The following is a 17,687-nucleotide window of genomic DNA, read 5'->3' as shown; positions in this document are numbered from 1 at the left end:
GGAAAGTCACTGGGAGAAAACACGTTCGTTCTCTGTCCTCTTCATTGTGCCTGTATGCGTGTGCGATAGGCGGTGTGCGTACCTATAACGTATTACATACATACGCTGTGTATGGTCAGGGTGCACATCCCAGACTCGTCCTTTTAGGGTGACTGTGAATTCGGATTCGCATTAATTTCGAATCAGGCTAAAAGGCAGAGACATGCATCACAGCTTCTCCAAAGCATGTTTACTGGTTACTGCCGTCTGGGAGAAGTTACAGATTTCAGAATAAGAAATGGAAATCAAAGGTTCAAACGTGCACCGTGTGAGTTGGTTAATTTTTCAACTTCGCACAGTTAGTTTGACGGTAAAAACGGTGATTCAGGTGTTTTAAATTTTGTGTTGGATCTCACGGAATGAACAATCCGGTTCCGGTTGCTTGAAACTCGTGCTCAAATCGTAAATCGTGAAACGGCGTGCGGCACAATCGGCGTGTAAGAATTCTCGCGGTAAGATTGGGCGCACAATGCGAAGTCTTATCAGGACCGTATAAAGGGTGCGACCTCTGAACCTCGAGATTCGAGGCGTCCATCAATAAGCCGAAGTCATTTGGCAAATCTAAAAGGCGTCGTGGAGGAAATTTCCAAGATAAAGGAGGCAACAATGAGGTAACCAATGGTTAGTATTCGGCCAGTGTCGAACTCGGCGCCTCAATCACTCGTGATAACAATGGCGGGGCTTATAAATCCGTGCATTGTTGCCAACTTAAAAGCTCTCGGCGGGCTGCCACCGACCGAGGCTGTGAGTGTTGGCGCCCCGTGTAAAAGCATTGAGAGCACTTTAATGAATACGATTAGGGGCGTTAACCGTGAAGGATTGCCCCTGCCGAAGAAACTCGAGTGTACCTACCTTCCTACTTACCCCGAGGTTTTAGATGCTCCGCTGCTGCAACTTGTTTTTCACCACTTAGTACGGGTCCTTACCTTTTCTCTATTTTCCTTTCTCTAACGTTCCATTCTTTGTTGCTCAGCTTTGCAGACGACATTCGATCGATTATGTCAAAGCTCACCAAACACGCGGGAGTGAATTTTAAAAGCATCGTGAAAATATACGAGGAATCGGTGCGAGGTCGCGAGATCGGATTATGAGTTGATTTTACGGTTAATGAAACGAGGGTGATAAAATTTTTGACGATTCCAGGCATAAAGGCTTTTCACTGTGCATCTAGAACATACCTATATGCTAGATGTTTTTTGGTTGCCTCGGAAGATCCATAGGATACTTTACGTTCATAGTCAATTTTTCGTGCTATTTTAGAATGTCTGCGTTCTCCATATCGCACTTTGAAATCTACGACGGTCACTTTTCGAATTACTGAAATTCGTTGGATGACGTCAATTAAAAATGGATTACAGCGCGTTTGTGAATTGACGTGACATTTAAACAAAGAATGGATATTTGTGGACTACGACCACTCAGCAGTGGAAGAATCGACCCTACAGAATCTGACATTCCTGTCTGTAGAACGAACCAAGTATTTCGGTTTTCCAAAAAATTGAAAAAGAAAGATCTTGCTTTGTTGCAGACGCGAGGAATGCCGCGAGGAAAAGTTAACCATCAACATGGCGAAGGAAGTAATCACGAGAAGCAAATATGGGATGTGACTAAAACGGCTCTAACTCTTTTCTCCGCAGGGATGTGACTAGGTACCAGCCCTGGTGGCGGTGGAGTCAAACCGTCACTTTGCTCCGTACCGGTGTAAATAACCGGGTACGGTTTTTTGCACAATATGTTGTGGGACCATTACTTAGTCCGAGGAGGCAGCCCTGCCTTGGTAGGCTGCGCGAGGGGGTAGCTCTTAGCTAAATAACCACTCAGTCACTCGCCGCCCGTGCTCGAAGAAGGTGGAAGCGAAGCCGAGGGGAAGGAAGGTGGTGGGGTTAGGTGGCCGATACTGTTACGTGATGTAAGAGCATCCAACCATCCAGGAACCTCCAAGTCCCAGATTAACGAGGCCATTCTGGGATTGACTTCTCCTTGGTCGAAAGTTCGTCCACTTTCCAAGAACGAATCAAACTCCCGCATCTTGATCTGGTGAAGTTACCTCTCCCCGTAACTGCGCGAGCTACTTGAGTTGCTCTTAGAGGGACAGTGCTAACCGATGGAAAAACTCACCGGACTTATACACCGAACCACGAATTCAGAGCATGGATTTATAGAAAATTAATTTTAATCTGACCCTGATTAGTTTACACTCGACAGATTATAACTCAAATTGATATTGAAACCATTTGTCGTCCAAGTTATGATCGACCTACTACTTGGCGTGAGGGAGACACAAACGAAGAAATTGAGTCGACATATGTTCATGGTAAGGGAGGATTCGTTAATTGATCGTTGAAACTATACAGTAGCAGGCTATAAATCCACACCTGTGCGCAAAGTTTAAAGTCTCGTACACAATTATTGATGGAGTTATCGACAAAGGTACCCGAATAACCTAAGACAGGGGCGATAGTCAATTCGCTTTGAATGACGTTGACGATTTGAAATGCATACTTCAGTAATGTAAGTGAAAAAGCTTTTCTCCATGAGCGACTAAGGCTGTACCACCAACAGATCAAAGTGTCGGTGAATCCCGACGGGTTCCTCAGGGGTTAGACACTGGGGTGCTGGTGGAAATTCTCAGTACCAAGTTCTGCGGTGGAGTGTAGCCGAATTACGGTCGTATATATTTCACTGCGCCCCAGCTCGGCGGTGGCAGCCCTTGTTGGCCGAGGCCGAAATCATTGGCTAATGTCAGGGACAACCCCGAGGCACGCTTATCTGCGGCGGACACGGAAAGCTTTCGAATACATTAACTGCAACGTTTCGGAGATGACCGCGGGAGATTAAATACGAGAGAACTGCATCCTTCGAACTCTGCTGCGCGCGCGCGGGCTTCGAAAAACTTTTCACATGGTATTTAACGCGACGCGACGTAACGCAGCGCAACGCAACGCGGTGCCCCGATATAATTCCTCCACTTATTGGCACGCCAGTGTTTATCCAGGAGCTAATGACAGTCGAAATCCATCGATAAGACCTCGATTAGATCGGGAAGGTCGCGTTTAACCGTGCTTAGCCCTCGCCTCGGAATAGGGCGTCAGTGGCACAGCCCCGAACTGCAACACCAGGAGGGTTGCATTTAGTGGCTGGGCTTAAGCGTGCGGCTTATAGTAGTTGCATAACCCTCCTAGGGTGCCTGGTGTCACAGTCAGCCATCGGTGCGGCCATCGCCAACCAGCCAGCCCGCCTGGCGGACGCTGCCTGTTTGTGTACCGTATATGCTTTGGATCGGCACGATCCATTATGAGCTTATGTCACCCGACAATAGGGATTTGCTGACGGACACGGTGAGAAAATGGGGAGATCCAGGAGGCTGAGGTTGCTATACGTATATATATATATGGGTATATATATGTACCTACTCTCCGCGAGGCCAAGACTAGGTGGAAGGCGGTACGCCATGCATACATCTACTCTATATGACGCACTGTGAATAATCCACGTAGGTATCGATTCCAGTCTAAGAATAAAACTCGTATGATCGAGATTCCAGAGTATATTTTAAGCTACCGGCATATCAAGCTGTGATAACTGTGACTTTATAAGATATTGGACCATACTAGGAAGAATAGTATTCACAATGCAATTTCGGCATGCTAGTAGTGCTGCGATATAAAAAATGATCGGGGAATGTGGAGTTGATGTGGACTGATTCTCCGTCACAGCATATTCGAAGGTAGTCTCCTTTATAGACCAAGTATCGATACTGAAAACTTCCAAGGAACTTGAAATTTCTTGGACCATTTGTGTGAATGCAGCATCTTCCATAAAATACTGTCGTGGGCCACACGTTCGTATAGGTGAACTTAAACTCGATTGATTGACTAAACTAATGTCATGCTGGAATGTATGCGACAACAAAGCAGTCAACAACTGATCATCTACTCAAATCCATACACAACTCAACATGTAAACATTAAGCTCCAGCTGACCCAGATCATTTTCGACAGCGTAGGTGTAACGGCGGAGTTTAGTGTCTACAGTTCTCAATTTGCGATGAATAGTGGGGAACTCGGTCTGCTAACAGGGAGCAACTAACGAGCACCACTGCACACACAGCAGACCATCGACAACTGATCGTCTCATCACCGTGCAGATTAACCGGTTAGCGTTGCTATTGAGCGAGCGTCCGCGTCCATCAGCGATGAACACGACACTGATCATCCAATGTTCTGTGGCGGATGATAGCTGTGCCGGTGCTGAACACGGAATCAAGGTTTTGTGTAACCAACCGTCGTTCTTTCCCGATCAGCTACGAGGAATGTGCTTCTTCCACGTAGCTTTTATACGTACAATGCTTGTTTTTGTCTCGAGGTTGCTGGCCGTCTCGGTGTTGGCCTTAGCGTCAACACGGCGAGAGGACATATCGATTACCCGGTGCAGTTAAAGCGATGGAATAGAAGACCGTTCGTCTCACCCCTGAATCTACGTCGCAGAATTCCTGATGTGACGTAGGTGGGTACACCCATCATTTTCGCGGCTACACACGGACGATCTACTGAGATTCGGCGTACTGTACTCACGTCAGTATGGGTATGTATATTTCTGCGTCTAATCAAGTTTGGAGAATTGGACTCGACGGGCATTCCACCTCATAGTCATATCTTGCTGCAGTATTGTAAGCCTGTTTACACCCACCTGCCTAGACCCAACGTTTTCACGTATGAACTCCGCGATGGTAATACAGTTGGGGTGGTGGAGGGTTAGTTACTCGGGGTGTTGGTTTGTTCGCTGGTTGGCTCGAGTTAATTATAACTGATGGTTATCAACCGGTTAACTCCGACACGCCATTACGTGCTTGGACTGGCGTTCTGTCTGTTCCAGGCTGACTGTTACTGCGCGTTCTCGTAGTCGACGGCGGTTTCGTAGCGCCATTCGACACTTTTTTTCAATGTGCACGGATTTCATTCGGGATGGAATTTCTCTCTCCGTTATACCTGTCCAATGAATTTTGAAATCCGTAATAACTACCGATTGAATGGAGAAGACGAAGGTCGCGTGAGTCAGACACACGCTTTGCGAGCAAGGGGGCGAGGGATAAAGTGGAAAGAAAATAAAAGGCAATCCCAATCACTTTTCTACCGCTTCGCAAGGAGGCGAGTGGGCACCAGGCACCAATCTAGTAATTCTCTCTAAGCAGAACAAATGTTTTCGTTCCTGGCTTTGCGAGCAATCATCGCTAAGTCTTTTAATTTCCTATATTGAGGATGGCTCCGGGGTGTACGGCGGTGGTAATTGGCTGTCAGGGCTTCCCAGTCCTACCAACCTACCGGCAACCAACCAACCAACCAACCAACAACCCCGAGAGATTGGTATCGCTTATAATTAACTTCTCCATACCACGAAGCCGGCGTTCAGAGCCAAGTCACCGACAACCGACGCAAAGTAGCTGTATAGGTATACCTCCGCACGAGGTGGGCGGAAGATTGTCCCGTGGAAGAGTTTCTTTTGCGGTTAAAACCGTCGGAAGTATGTGTGTGGGAAAAATTGACGCCCGTTCTAAACGTCCTTGCCTTATACGTAAAGCTTCTCGAAACGTGCGGCCCAATAATTATTAAGGCCATTCGTTTCACGCAAATATGTATCAGGGTCTGTTTACTTCGTTGAGAAGAATTTCAAGGCGAACCTCAGGATAGGGGCGTCAAATTTTTATACATGCTTGCCGGCAGTCGTGATCATCGCATGTTTGTGAAATATCTTCTCGACACAGAACGTACGTCGGTGTTGACGATGCCAGAACATAAAGTGTTACTGCTGCCAAGGCGGGAGTAAAGTGCTTGGAGAAAAAGGTTCAGACGCAAACATCGCAAAGTAGGTGCAAAGAAAAACAAAAATTCCCCCACGGTCGTCAGCATTCAGCCTGTAACGATCAAATTTTCGAGAACTGTTCGACATCTAAGCATCGCAAGGTCTGTACCTATTCAAACTTGTAATTCCAACAGTTTGAAAAGTTGGAAAAAAAATAACACGCGAAAGAAGGTTCGGGGCACTTCTGACATCCGGTTGGAATATTCAAAGTATGTATTGATTTTAAATCGATCGACTAAATATTCGAGAGAAAATTACTGGGGATTTCAGTTTCCGGTTTTATGTACGGTCGAATGCATGTATAGTATGTTCTATCGACAACTGTGCACCTGTTGGCTTGTACGTAATATGACTGCGAGCTGTGTGTGGAGTTGAATTGATTACATTGTAGTTCGAAATGGGCAGAGAATTTTGCGTATTGCCAATTGATATATATATATACGCGCAATACATTGCGAGTTACAATTATCGACGCATCCAAAGGCGATTTGCAATTGCCACTGAATCAGTACTAGTTTTCATTCATTTAAGTAAACTGATTCCAAGGGTGGAAAATTGTAATTCGAACTCATTGCTGATGAGAATGCGACGTAGAGAGTGTGGGTAGAAATTCAAAACAGTTACGAGTATAATTATATTTTTTCCTCCAAGCGATGGAGAGGGAAAATAAAAAAAAATCGTTAAAATTTACCGTATAGTTCTTTCAAATCCTGAAACGCGGGCATTTACGTTTATGACGTACACTCACAGCCTCGCGAGTGTCTGTACATATATACGAAAGTTTTCAAGTACCATCAGAAATATCACTGTTCCTCCTGCAGGGGTGCAAGTTTCGCCCCCTGCTCGGAGGAGGCGTATTAAAATATCCACTTCAGAAAGAATCCCTAACTTTTAAAAAGCCTACTATTTGAGTGAGTAGCAGCCGCCTACAGTCGGTGTGCCTCGAAGCGAGTTTTATGCTTCCCGCGCCATGCGGTTCGCGTTGTAGTAAGAGCAGGCGACAGGCGGGCACAAGGAGGGAATCAGGCGGGCAGGCAGCGACTGGGAGGAAAAGCTTCTTTGAGTGTGAAAGATACAGCGGGCGAAAGCGAAACAGTCGAGGAAAGAGTGCTTCTCCTCCGTGGATTCGACGGAGACGAGGCGTACGGAGTTCTGCGCGCGAGACCAGAGAGTCCTCTGAAGTCTAAGTAACATCCATTCTCGCCTCCTTTCTCCTCCTCCTCCTCCACCTCCTACTCACCATTTACTTTACTTTACCCTACTATACTTCACTTACTACCTCTGCCCAGTTTTTATTTGCAATCCCACTTCTTCTTCTTCTTCTTCCTTTTCTTCTTCCTATAAAGACCCACACACCTGTACGAGTATTTACGGTGTCCCTCAATACGCCTCAATGGTCAATCCCACGCGTAGAATGTTTTCACGAAGATGGCCAGGAATTCAGGAAACTTACACCGAATCACGAGGTTCTCACTCCCGGTATGAACGTGCGATTTTTTACTCGAGAGACTAAAGTTAACCGAGTAACTTATAGTTTATTGAACTTGTAACTGTTCCTTTCGTTACTTCACGTGGAATCGGATTTTTAATAGACAGTCGACAGAAGAAGAATTTTACAGCTGCGTTAACTAATATTGCAACTTAACCGGTTGACCGGTACGAGTTCTTGTAGTTTTTGTGCCAAAACTGGTACTGGTTTGTTTGTATATTTTTTATAATATTGAATTTTTCAATTCTGATTTCAGATTTGAATTCTGCGACCCCCGAAACAGTAGTGGACCAATTTTCGTCAAAATCCATCGAGAAACATCAGAATTATTAAAAGACGTATGTATATATGATCCATTACCAGTCAACCGGCTGATTTAATACAACGATCAAATTTCAATATCAAACTTTTATGCAGAGCTGTTTTATTCATACATCGAATTCAATGGTATTCGAATCAATTGCGCAGGTACATATAACTTTTCTTCCGACGAAATCTATACCTTACAAAACAATTCCCCTCAATTTCTCGACAAAACAGCAAGTTCCAACCGATTCAATATCACATATTTTATGCTTCGCAATAATATTTTCCAAGCGACACGTCGTGTACCTACAAACATACGACTCGGCGTCGCGACTTTTCCCTGCAATCCGAATAACCGCACCGCTACGGTAATTATAAAGTAAGATTACACAAAGCGTAAAAGTAAGAAAAACAAAAGGGAAAAATTGTAATTTTCGCCGCCCTCCCCCCTTCGCCTTGTAACATTTCCCAGCCGTGAATTTTCCGGGGCTTAACAAAGTCTTTGGGAACGAGTGTATCAAGGGTGAACCAGGCGAGCCTTGGTTTTCGCCCCCTGAATATCAGTAGTAGTAGCCCTTGGTAACTAGTTTCTGAACAGGTCACCCCAATTAACGGTTCCACATACACCAGCCAGCACCACCCCTGGCGCCAGCCCCGCCCTGCGGGAGAAACTTATAATTGCGAAAGGAGCTGGCAATTATAATTGCCCCCCGGGCCGGGCTGTTGTAATTATCCAAAAACCGTCCGTGAGCCTGGGTTCATGTACAGTTGGCGCCTCTTCCCCCGACGTGACTTATTACCACTTCAACTTCCGGCTCCTGGCTTCACGACGACGCCGCGGCGTTTCTTCCCATTATTACTCACGGTACGATTCGCCCCTGTTTATCGAGTTTCATTCATTCGTCATCCGCGTGCATCGGATTAAGACGGCTCTGTCCTTCTGTAACGATTATTTCGAAGGAATGGATGGGAAAAGCTCAGTCGGTACAGCGATTATGTATCAATAACGTGGTTAAGATGATTCGAGTAATTGTTTTATTTAAATATAATACGTGTAACTGTGTGACTGTGAGTATTGCACCGAGTAAAATTTTTAGTTCCGGTTACCGCTCAGTCTTTATTAACTATTATCATTTTTTACCACAATCGAAAAATATAGTTCTAGGTAGAAAATGACAATTAGTTTTTTAGCTGTTACCGGAAAGTCTGATATCCGTTGCTATTCTTTCTCATTACGATCACTGTTGCTATATTTTCTTGCTACTGTTGCGAAAATTGAATGCTTGAACAAAAATAAATTGACGTTGAAGCCTTGTTTAACTAAAAAAGTAGAGTAAACCTCAGAAACTGATTTTGCGTTGCAATTATCAAAAAAGGATCGACGATAGCGCAAAATGGTTACGCGTACCTCGTTTTTCGTAATGCCAACAATATTCGAACAGTTTTTTAACGATATATGTTTTAGTGAATTTTTCTAGTCTTCTAGAAGGTCTGAACTTTGTTCATACGTTTATATTGATGAAAAAAATACTTTTCAAAAATCAGTGACATCCAATAACGGCGACGTTTGCGTATAAAAAAAATTTCACAGTCAAGTTAGACCGCTTTTCAAAATTGTATTGTTTTTGCTACCTAGCTACCGCAACAATTAATCTACTGTGAATCCAGTTGACGTCAACGTGAAAGTTACGGTAACGGTAACTGGATTAGATTCCAGTCAAACTGATTGTCATATTTAGTAGAGTAAACTTTTGTTTATATTAACCACCGCTTGAACGAGCCCGGCAAATATGAGCCGAACGAAAATAGCCACTTTTGCGGCATCACAGCTTTGAGTGCTTTGCAGAAACAATGTGGAATTAGATGAAATCCCCGCAAATTTGCGTAACGTAGCCACCCGAACTCCCTTCTCTCTCCCGCTCTTCTTCCCCTTGCTTTTCCTCTTCTTCTCCTCCTTCTTGTTCATATTAAAATTTCTCCCGCAGCCCCGCGAGTCGGGTTAAATTGACGCCGGAGGCTCGGCCGAGGCTCGGCGTCGAGGAGAGTAAGATAGCCGCTCGGCGTAACTCTCTTGGTCTGGTAGCAAATCGATTATTTAAACGGTATATCGCATCCTACCTACACTCGCGTCGTAACGGGGAGTCCACTCGTGAGTGCACACAAAGAATTACACGGAGTGGGATAACGGGACGATGCGATGGAAGAGGCGGGGGTCGGGGCGGAGGGACGGAGCCAAGACTCCGGTCAATTAAGTGCAGGAAATTAGAGTTTTAATTACGCAGTCATTCAGAAAATTACATCGGGGCCGCAAAGGAGGTGCTGCGCAGCCTCGAGGAGAGGAGAGGAGTGAAGACGATGACGGCTGAGAGGGTCTCCTTACCACCCCGCTGTACAGGGTGTTTTCCATTTATAACGAATAATGGCTTCCAATCTAGAGGATTTCATTATTTCCGAAACCCGACCGTGGCGTTGCCCTTTTTTCCATCACCGTCTTCCTCCCTTTTGAATTATACTCGGAAAGATCGGTTTTGCGTAAGCGATTCTTGCGCTTATCTCCGTATTGTGTTCTGCTGGATTTAAAAAAAGCGGGTACTTGAACAGTTTAAACGATAAATTACAAACGTTTCGATACTTCGACAAAGCTCCAACTGTTTTCCATTTTGCGGAACTTATTGCCAACGGTCAATTGGATAAAGAATTTCCGCAAACGAGAAGTTGACAACCGGCACACAGCGTGTAAGTAATTGTGAAGAACCACATCGATCTCGACGACGCTGTTAATTATCAAAAAGGTGTTCAAGCTGACCATTATGTATTTTAAAAATACACCAAGAAGCCACTGCGTTATGCTACGGTTGAACATGCTCGCTCACGCTTTAGATAAAAACGTTGAATGTGTCACGGATTAGCTAATTTTGTCTCAAAAGTGCCGACCGTGCTTACGGTCTTTTTAGAGGTGGTTATAGTTAGTTACCTGCAACGGTGAAACGTCGGGTTTGTCCGTCTACGGATCCGTTGCCTTTTGTCCCACGGTGAACGAAGCGGCTAGGTGGTAACTGACGCAATGTAAATGAGTTAACTAGAGGATGATAACTACGAAACACCTGCTTCTACAGGAGCTACTTGGATGCAACCTTTCCTGCAGCTCTCTCACTCTCTCTCTCTCTTTCTCTCTCTCTCTGCCGTTTTCTCTCTCGCACACGCGCAACTCGGCATTGTTCACTGGAGACTTTTTGTCTTCGACCAGAGATAAATTATCCTGACAAACAGCGTGTAATAATATTAGATGTACGTAACGGGGCGTAATTATCTTTGTGTTAGCTATAGTCGCCATTCACAGTTGAATAAATATATAGTCCCCCATACGTCAACTGTATCGACAATGTGCAATTTACCTCGGCTCACTATCGTCCTTTTTTGGTTTGCTGTGTTTTCACCTTTTAAAACAGCTCTGTAATACCAGATCAATTAATTCTTTGGCAATCGTGGTTAACACCGAACAGTATCGATGTGCTGGTCGATATTGTTTGTATTGCGATGCGGTTAGGTGGAAATGAATCTCGGTGAAAACAGAACAAGCTTATAAGCTGGAAAACTGTGTTGTTCCACAAAAATGTTGACAAAGTTTGTTTAATTTTATTTCCTTGATGTTGGATTCGTTCAATATACTACTTGTAAATTTTATTTACTTGATGTTGGATTCGTTTAATATACTACTTGTAATAAGTGAATTTATTTTCCGTTCTCCAGCGTGTTTTATAATAATTTTAGCTATAGTAGTTTTTTTTTCTGAAAATATGTTTGCAAAGAACCGTCTCGATAACCGTATCTATAATATCGGTCCATTTTCTTCCAAGTTCTATTTGATGATTCACGGAATAAAATTGTTGTTAAACTGTTTCATCAAAAGCTTCAAAATTTTGAAATCTCCTCCGGGAATTTTCAAACCATGCTTTTGCACGTCCTTCAACTGCTGTTCCAATAACTCATAATCTTAAATTATCCGGTACAAACTTGAGTCGAAAATAATCTTTCAAGTCACGCAAAAAAATGCAACACAAATTTGGTATACTATCTTTTATCGAAAAATTGTTACTAAAAACTTGTATTTGTGGTCTGTTGTTAGCTGTTACGTTACTTGCATGTAGTCCGGTTAAACTAATTTCCGCACGTGACGCGTCAATTTTCGTATTTTACTTTCTTTTTTTTTTTGTCTCTTCTCCAATTGTTGTCCAAGAGTCTGTGTATCGTGTTATTGTTCTGAATCCAACATTTTTGATTTAGTACGAACGACTTTAGCCGTGAATCGAATTTGCCAACGGGCGTACCGATTTTATTTGTCGCTCGAAGTTTCGATCTGGTAAACATGGAATTACATTGATAGATATCTTAAATTACATCAATAAATTGTCCAGTTTTTTACAATTAATTAAATGTATTCTATCTGTTCTTTTTACTACTCACATTAAAATATAATCTTTAAAAACGATCCTTTTTCAATTCATCACATATCACATTCACGCATAACGGAATAAAAACTATTATACCTTACACTACGATAAAAAAAAAAAAAAAAAAGAAGAAGACCATCGAATCCAACGAGACGTGGTTTTACGAAGATGCAACCGGAAGTACGCAAAAAAGCTCGATCACACCGATATACCACGTACAACGTAGATCGGAGCTTCGCGCGTGTTTGGCAAACGAACTTGGGGCGTGGGTAACGTAATCGATTGATTAGGTCGTAACCCGACAAAGATTGTGGAACATCCCGTACATTAGCAATCAACCGTCAGCCCATTCACTACGGGCATCGTACATATAAACCTATACATTTACGATACTGCACACTGCACGCAGCATACAGAGTCAGGAATACACCGCATCTGTAACTGATGCCTAACCCTAAACTGCAACGACGAATCGGGGTGGCGAAGTGGCGGCGAGAGGAAGGGAGGGACGGCAGGGTCCGGGGGATAGGGAGGGAGGGAGGGGAGGGGGCAAATCTAATTACATGGTCTGTGACGGCTGCTCGATGGGCGATCCTGACCCCCCCACCCTTTCCGCCCCCTCCGCCCCTGAACTTGCCGCGGGCCATTCGGTTCTCCACAGTGATATTACCTGGTCGAGTTGACATCCGGTTACGAGTTATACTTCGCTAGCGTCGAGTGGGTGGTGGGTAGGTTGGTGTACAGAGCTACAGATGGTGGAGAGAGACACCCAGACCGTTACTCGAGCATTAATTAATGCGGCTCCGATCTATTTAAATCGATTACACGAGTTGCAGTTGTTAATTATCTTCCCCTCCGCCCGGCCCCGTCTTTTCTATAGACTGGGATGCAGGTAACTGTATAAATAATTATAACTCAGCGTGTGCGCTTGTCTAATTTTCACTTTTCAACGCAGTGTTTGAAATTAAAAAAAAAAAATACTACAAACAACGTCGGTTCTCGGATGGAAGATTATTAAGCGAGGATTGAATGAAAGTTATAGGTATAGGTATGGAAGAAAAAATATTTTTATACCGAGGACTCCTCTATACGCGGTGCATTTATTTTATACGGTTTGTGTTTGGACAGATGGTATGTGTGTACCGACAATGTGTGTACGTGTTACGTTGGCGAAAGAGATAAGATCGGTAGATTAACTTCAGCTTGCCGTTGTACAGAACTGACATAATCAATTGCTGCGTTGTGGCACGCACTTAAACATCGTTAATGATTTATGAATCGAGTGCTGCTGGCTACGAGATAGCGAATATGTTTGAATTGTTCATTACAGCGAGATTAGCTTCTCGTATAGAAGTTTTGAACAACGGGTGACAGATGTCAGGAATTTGTCTGTTAGGTATTTACAGTACGGGAGGAATGTCAAGATATAGAGAAATAGATGTAGAGATATAGAAAGTTGACTGGATCTAATTTTCGAAAAAGAATCTCTTATTGAAATCCAAGGCTGCAGAGGAAAACGCCTGATATCGATCATCTTCAATTTGCATAAGAAAATGACAGAACGAGCCGTAATACGTGTACGTAAAAACATTGAAATCGTATTGGTGTTCCAAAAATTAACAACGCTCGGATCTTTCTGATTGGAATTCGTCCAAGGTGTTGAAATATTTTTCAAAACCATGGAGACATTGCTTTGATAAATTCAGCCTTTGAATCATTGTCATCCCGCAATGGATGCACGGATAAATTCTCAATACGCAGCTTTCTCAAGGATTCGGGTGTTCCGTTATGCTCTTCACAATTCAACCCTTATTCCTCAGTTTTTACGCGAACAATAAACCGCCGTCGCTTTTTAAATCCCATCACACCACAATAAAAACTACATTAACACAGAAAAGTACACGAGCCAAAATCGGTTAGGAAGTTGCAACAAAAGAAAAAAAAAAAATCATCAAGACGTTAACTGAAATAATCGAACGAAAACAATACAGTGTAGGTGTAATACAGGTATGGAAAAAACATCCCCGACAGCGAATAAGCGAGTTGTCGGTACACGGGGTGAAAGGGATGCACGGGGAGAGGAACAAATGGGGCGGGGGGGGGGGGGGGGGGGGGAGAGGAGAGGAAGCCGTAGATGAGAGAGTAGAGTGTTAATTTTCGAAATGAAAATGAGACATCCATCTTTCACGAAATGCTTGGCACTCGACACTTGAGCACTCAGCCCCATTCTCTCACTCAACGCATTAGAGTAATGAATTAATTTCCATCCCACCCCTCCCCCCGACCGACGGCAACCCGCCATCGCCACCCACTACTCGCTATCCTGGATTTAAAGTCTATTTTCTTAATTATAACCGAGCGACAATGGCGCCCCGCGTGTTATCACTTTGCTTAAGTAACGTGCCTAAAGTGCGGCTGTTAAGCGGCCGCTCTTATTTAGTAATTAGCCATTAAGATTAGTAATTTATTTAATGGATGGGAAATGAAATGTAAAAAAGTAATTTCTCTGCAGTATACGTATACATACGTATATATATATATATATATATATATATATATGTGCGTGTGTATATGTATGTACGTATGTATGTATGTATCGGGTATATGGACTTACAGTATTACACAGGCATGGCGCAGGACGCCAAAGTGGAACACTTGATCATCGAAATTGCGAGTAAAACATTACTACACTTGGGTACTTACGCCCTGCAGCCTGCAGGCTATCAGTTAATTTAACGGCCCGAGCCATCCCTTATGCTGCTCGATATTCGTCCATCGATATCCTATGTATATACATATATACGTACATACATATATATATTATATATATATTATATATAGATATACATATATATTACATACCCACTTTCATAAATTCAATATCAATTCAATTTCATCATATAAAAATAACACCCCGTCGTCAACGTTCTGCTAGGCGGAATTCTCCGATTACATAAATTGATCGTTCATACATCCAGGTGCTTTTTTTTTTTTTATTTTACATAATTTCTAAAAGCATTTTCACTGTATATGTATATATGTATGTATATAAATCAATCTCGTCTGCATCTTAAGACCAAATCCAATTTAAGAGTGTTTACCGATCGTTGTTAAGAGCGAAATTCTGATCGAAGGGGAACTGTAATCGCGGAGAATATGAGTTTGAATAATTATGCAATTTATATAATCATTTCATCGAGTTGGATCGGGAACGAATCTTATACGAACTCCGAGTTCGTAAAAAAATATCTTGGTCATCGAGTGTTTTCTCGTTGATATTGAACTTGGAAGACTTACAAAAGTGTAAACGAGAATGTAACAGTGCTTGGGATCGTTTTGACGTTCGAAAATGATTTCTCGAATGATCGAAGATGAAGTTTGACAAGCTGCTGAGCGAACATAGCCGCGTTGTTATTTCGAAATCGATTTAAGATCGCGATAAGAAAATTGTGACGGAACTCTGTTTGGATGTCGTAAAAATTTTGGTAGCAGAAGATATTACCGTATTCATGGGATTAGAAACCATTAACCTTTGAGGGACAGTTTAATTACAGAAGCGATTAAACATCTTAACATGTGAACACACTCGAATGGTAAAGCAGGGAAAACGCGAGGTGGCAGAACCCGTGTGCGACCAATTAACATACTAATAACCAGCCGGTCTTGAGAGGACCAAGCGTAAAACCGCTGCATGGTTAAATTAAAACCTCTTAACCAGTCTAAGGAACGTGGAACCTAGTCCAGTAGGAGAGGCGTGATTTTCTACGCGTTAGAATAATTGCTAACCCTATCGCGAGTAGAGCGAAAGGCACGAGAGGGATGAAGAAACATCTCTCTAGGAATAAAGAGGGATTTCGTTTCAGGTATCCAAATCGACGTTTAATTCGTTTTCTCGTCAATTTTCACTCCCACTTCTTCTTATCGTCGCAAAAATTCGACGCGGGCTTTTCACGATCGCGAACGATAAAAATTCATCCAGTTAATTCGGTTCGCTTCGATGCTGCGGATGATCGAGGGGGGCTCAAACCCCTCGCTAGAATCTTAAAGATGAAAGTGGTTTCTTACCGAGCGTGGTGACGACGCCCACTGAACAATTTAAATCTTGCACTCTCTGTTTTATATGGGGTAGTTTTACTTTGACGGTAAAAAAGGTAATGCTAAAGTAGAATAAGAAGGGGAGAAAGCGGAAAAGACAAACTCTCCGGGGGGGGTGGGGGGTAAAAGAGTCCGATGTATATTTATACATGCTGTGTCGCATCGTATACTTTTTCAGGTTTTTAAGCTAATTGTGTTTCTCCGTCGTTTCCGTTCTTGCCGATTCGTCCATCCAATTTTTTTACTTTTTTGTTTTTGGAAAAAAATCACGGTTTATATTATTTCCGGTTAATTAATGCGAACAAAGTTTTTGAAAAATATTAGGCAGAGAAATCACTGATTGCTTGGATTTTTATGTATACCTGTGTTTATAGATGGTGAAAAGTTTGAACCAGTCGTTACAGGAACACTGTACAAGGGGATAATATTCTTGTTCGTAATTCTTCGCGTCACCGTTCCGTATTTATACACTCGGGAGTTTTCTTAGGACGCGATTAAAGCGCCCCACATAAATGCGGCCCCTGCATCCGTCTTCTTTTCCCTCGTAACACGTTGCTGCATTTTCAATTACGCGAGGTTTATATTCACAAACATTTTATAAGGCAGGAATGCCGGAGTCCCACGCCAATAAGAGTGCAGGTCTACACCGGAGAGCATGTTAGGCATTAATACCGACGCTAATGAGCATTTCTAATTACGACAACGAGGAATAATTATAACTTATGATATTAAACCGCACGTGCACGAGAGGGGAAAACAAATAAAACTAATTGTTAATGGGAAGGATATTTCATCAGATTTATAACGGTAAAAACAACGGCAATCATTTTCTTGCGGACTAGCCCAGTTATTATACGTCAATTAAAATACAATACGCGAACAGTAATTAGCTGATTAAATCGAAAGCGAGAGGTCTGAGCTGCGTGTCGAATCGCCCTCTGCAACTCTGGTTTCTTTTCTCTTCTATTTACCTTCGCCGAAACTTGACTGGCCGCGGGTTTTCTTCAAGTTTTGAAGAATATCCGCGATCTGAAAGAAAGAAGAAAAAAACAGGTGCTCTTGATTAGCGACACCGAAGAAGATTGGAAAAAAAGTATCGACCTACGAGTAATAACAACGATTGGATTTGTATTTGCGTAGATTTGTGAATTAGAGTTAGAATTAACGATTTTACAATTATTATTAAATTTTTTAACGTCGAAGAAATTAACGATTCTACTACTTTATCTGCAAATCACTTTTTGCCACTAAAATTTTGTCAGTGCAACGAGGATTTGTACGTTCGATGCGCGGGACGGGCGACTTTGTTTCTTTTGTTACAACGGAAATTGAGATGGGTAAAAAAGATTTTTCGTCGTACCGCTCGTATGCGTAATAGGTATATACGTATACACGTACAGCGACGATCGATTGTTTAATAAAAAACCGTAGCTGTCCGGCGGTAAAGC

The 17,687-nt window shown here is 42.9% G+C and overlaps 1 protein-coding gene and 1 long non-coding RNA gene across 4 annotated transcripts in view; one reads left to right on the top strand and one right to left on the bottom strand.

Annotated features, from left to right (window-relative positions):
* Positions 1-7,686: 7,686 nt before the first annotated feature.
* The window catches only part of LOC124306624 (LIM domain only protein 3-like), a 108,481-nt gene continuing 98,480 nt past the window's right edge, over positions 7,687-17,687 (top strand). The window contains exon 1 of the mRNA XM_046767440.1: positions 7,687-7,725. The gene's annotated coding sequence lies outside the window, so the exon portion shown is untranslated. The remainder of the gene's footprint in view (positions 7,726-17,687) is intronic.
* On the bottom strand, positions 9,233-10,786 carry LOC124306625 (uncharacterized). Of its 3 annotated transcripts, XR_006908650.1 has the most exons (3): positions 10,668-10,786; positions 9,992-10,467; positions 9,233-9,769 (listed from the first exon to the last, which is right to left on the bottom strand). It is a non-coding gene; the product is annotated as an uncharacterized LOC124306625 (long non-coding RNA). The 3 variants fall into 3 exon arrangements; XR_006908648.1 differs by lacking the exon at positions 9,233-9,769 and having other exon boundaries at positions 9,942-10,467; XR_006908649.1 differs by lacking the exon at positions 9,233-9,769 and having other exon boundaries at positions 9,942-10,567; positions 10,668-10,766.

This window comes from Neodiprion virginianus, chromosome 6, assembly GCF_021901495.1.
Source record: "Neodiprion virginianus isolate iyNeoVirg1 chromosome 6, iyNeoVirg1.1, whole genome shotgun sequence".
In the NCBI taxonomy this organism is placed as follows: domain Eukaryota; kingdom Metazoa; phylum Arthropoda; class Insecta; order Hymenoptera; family Diprionidae; genus Neodiprion; species Neodiprion virginianus.
This window is presented reverse-complemented; position numbering and strand designations above follow the sequence as displayed.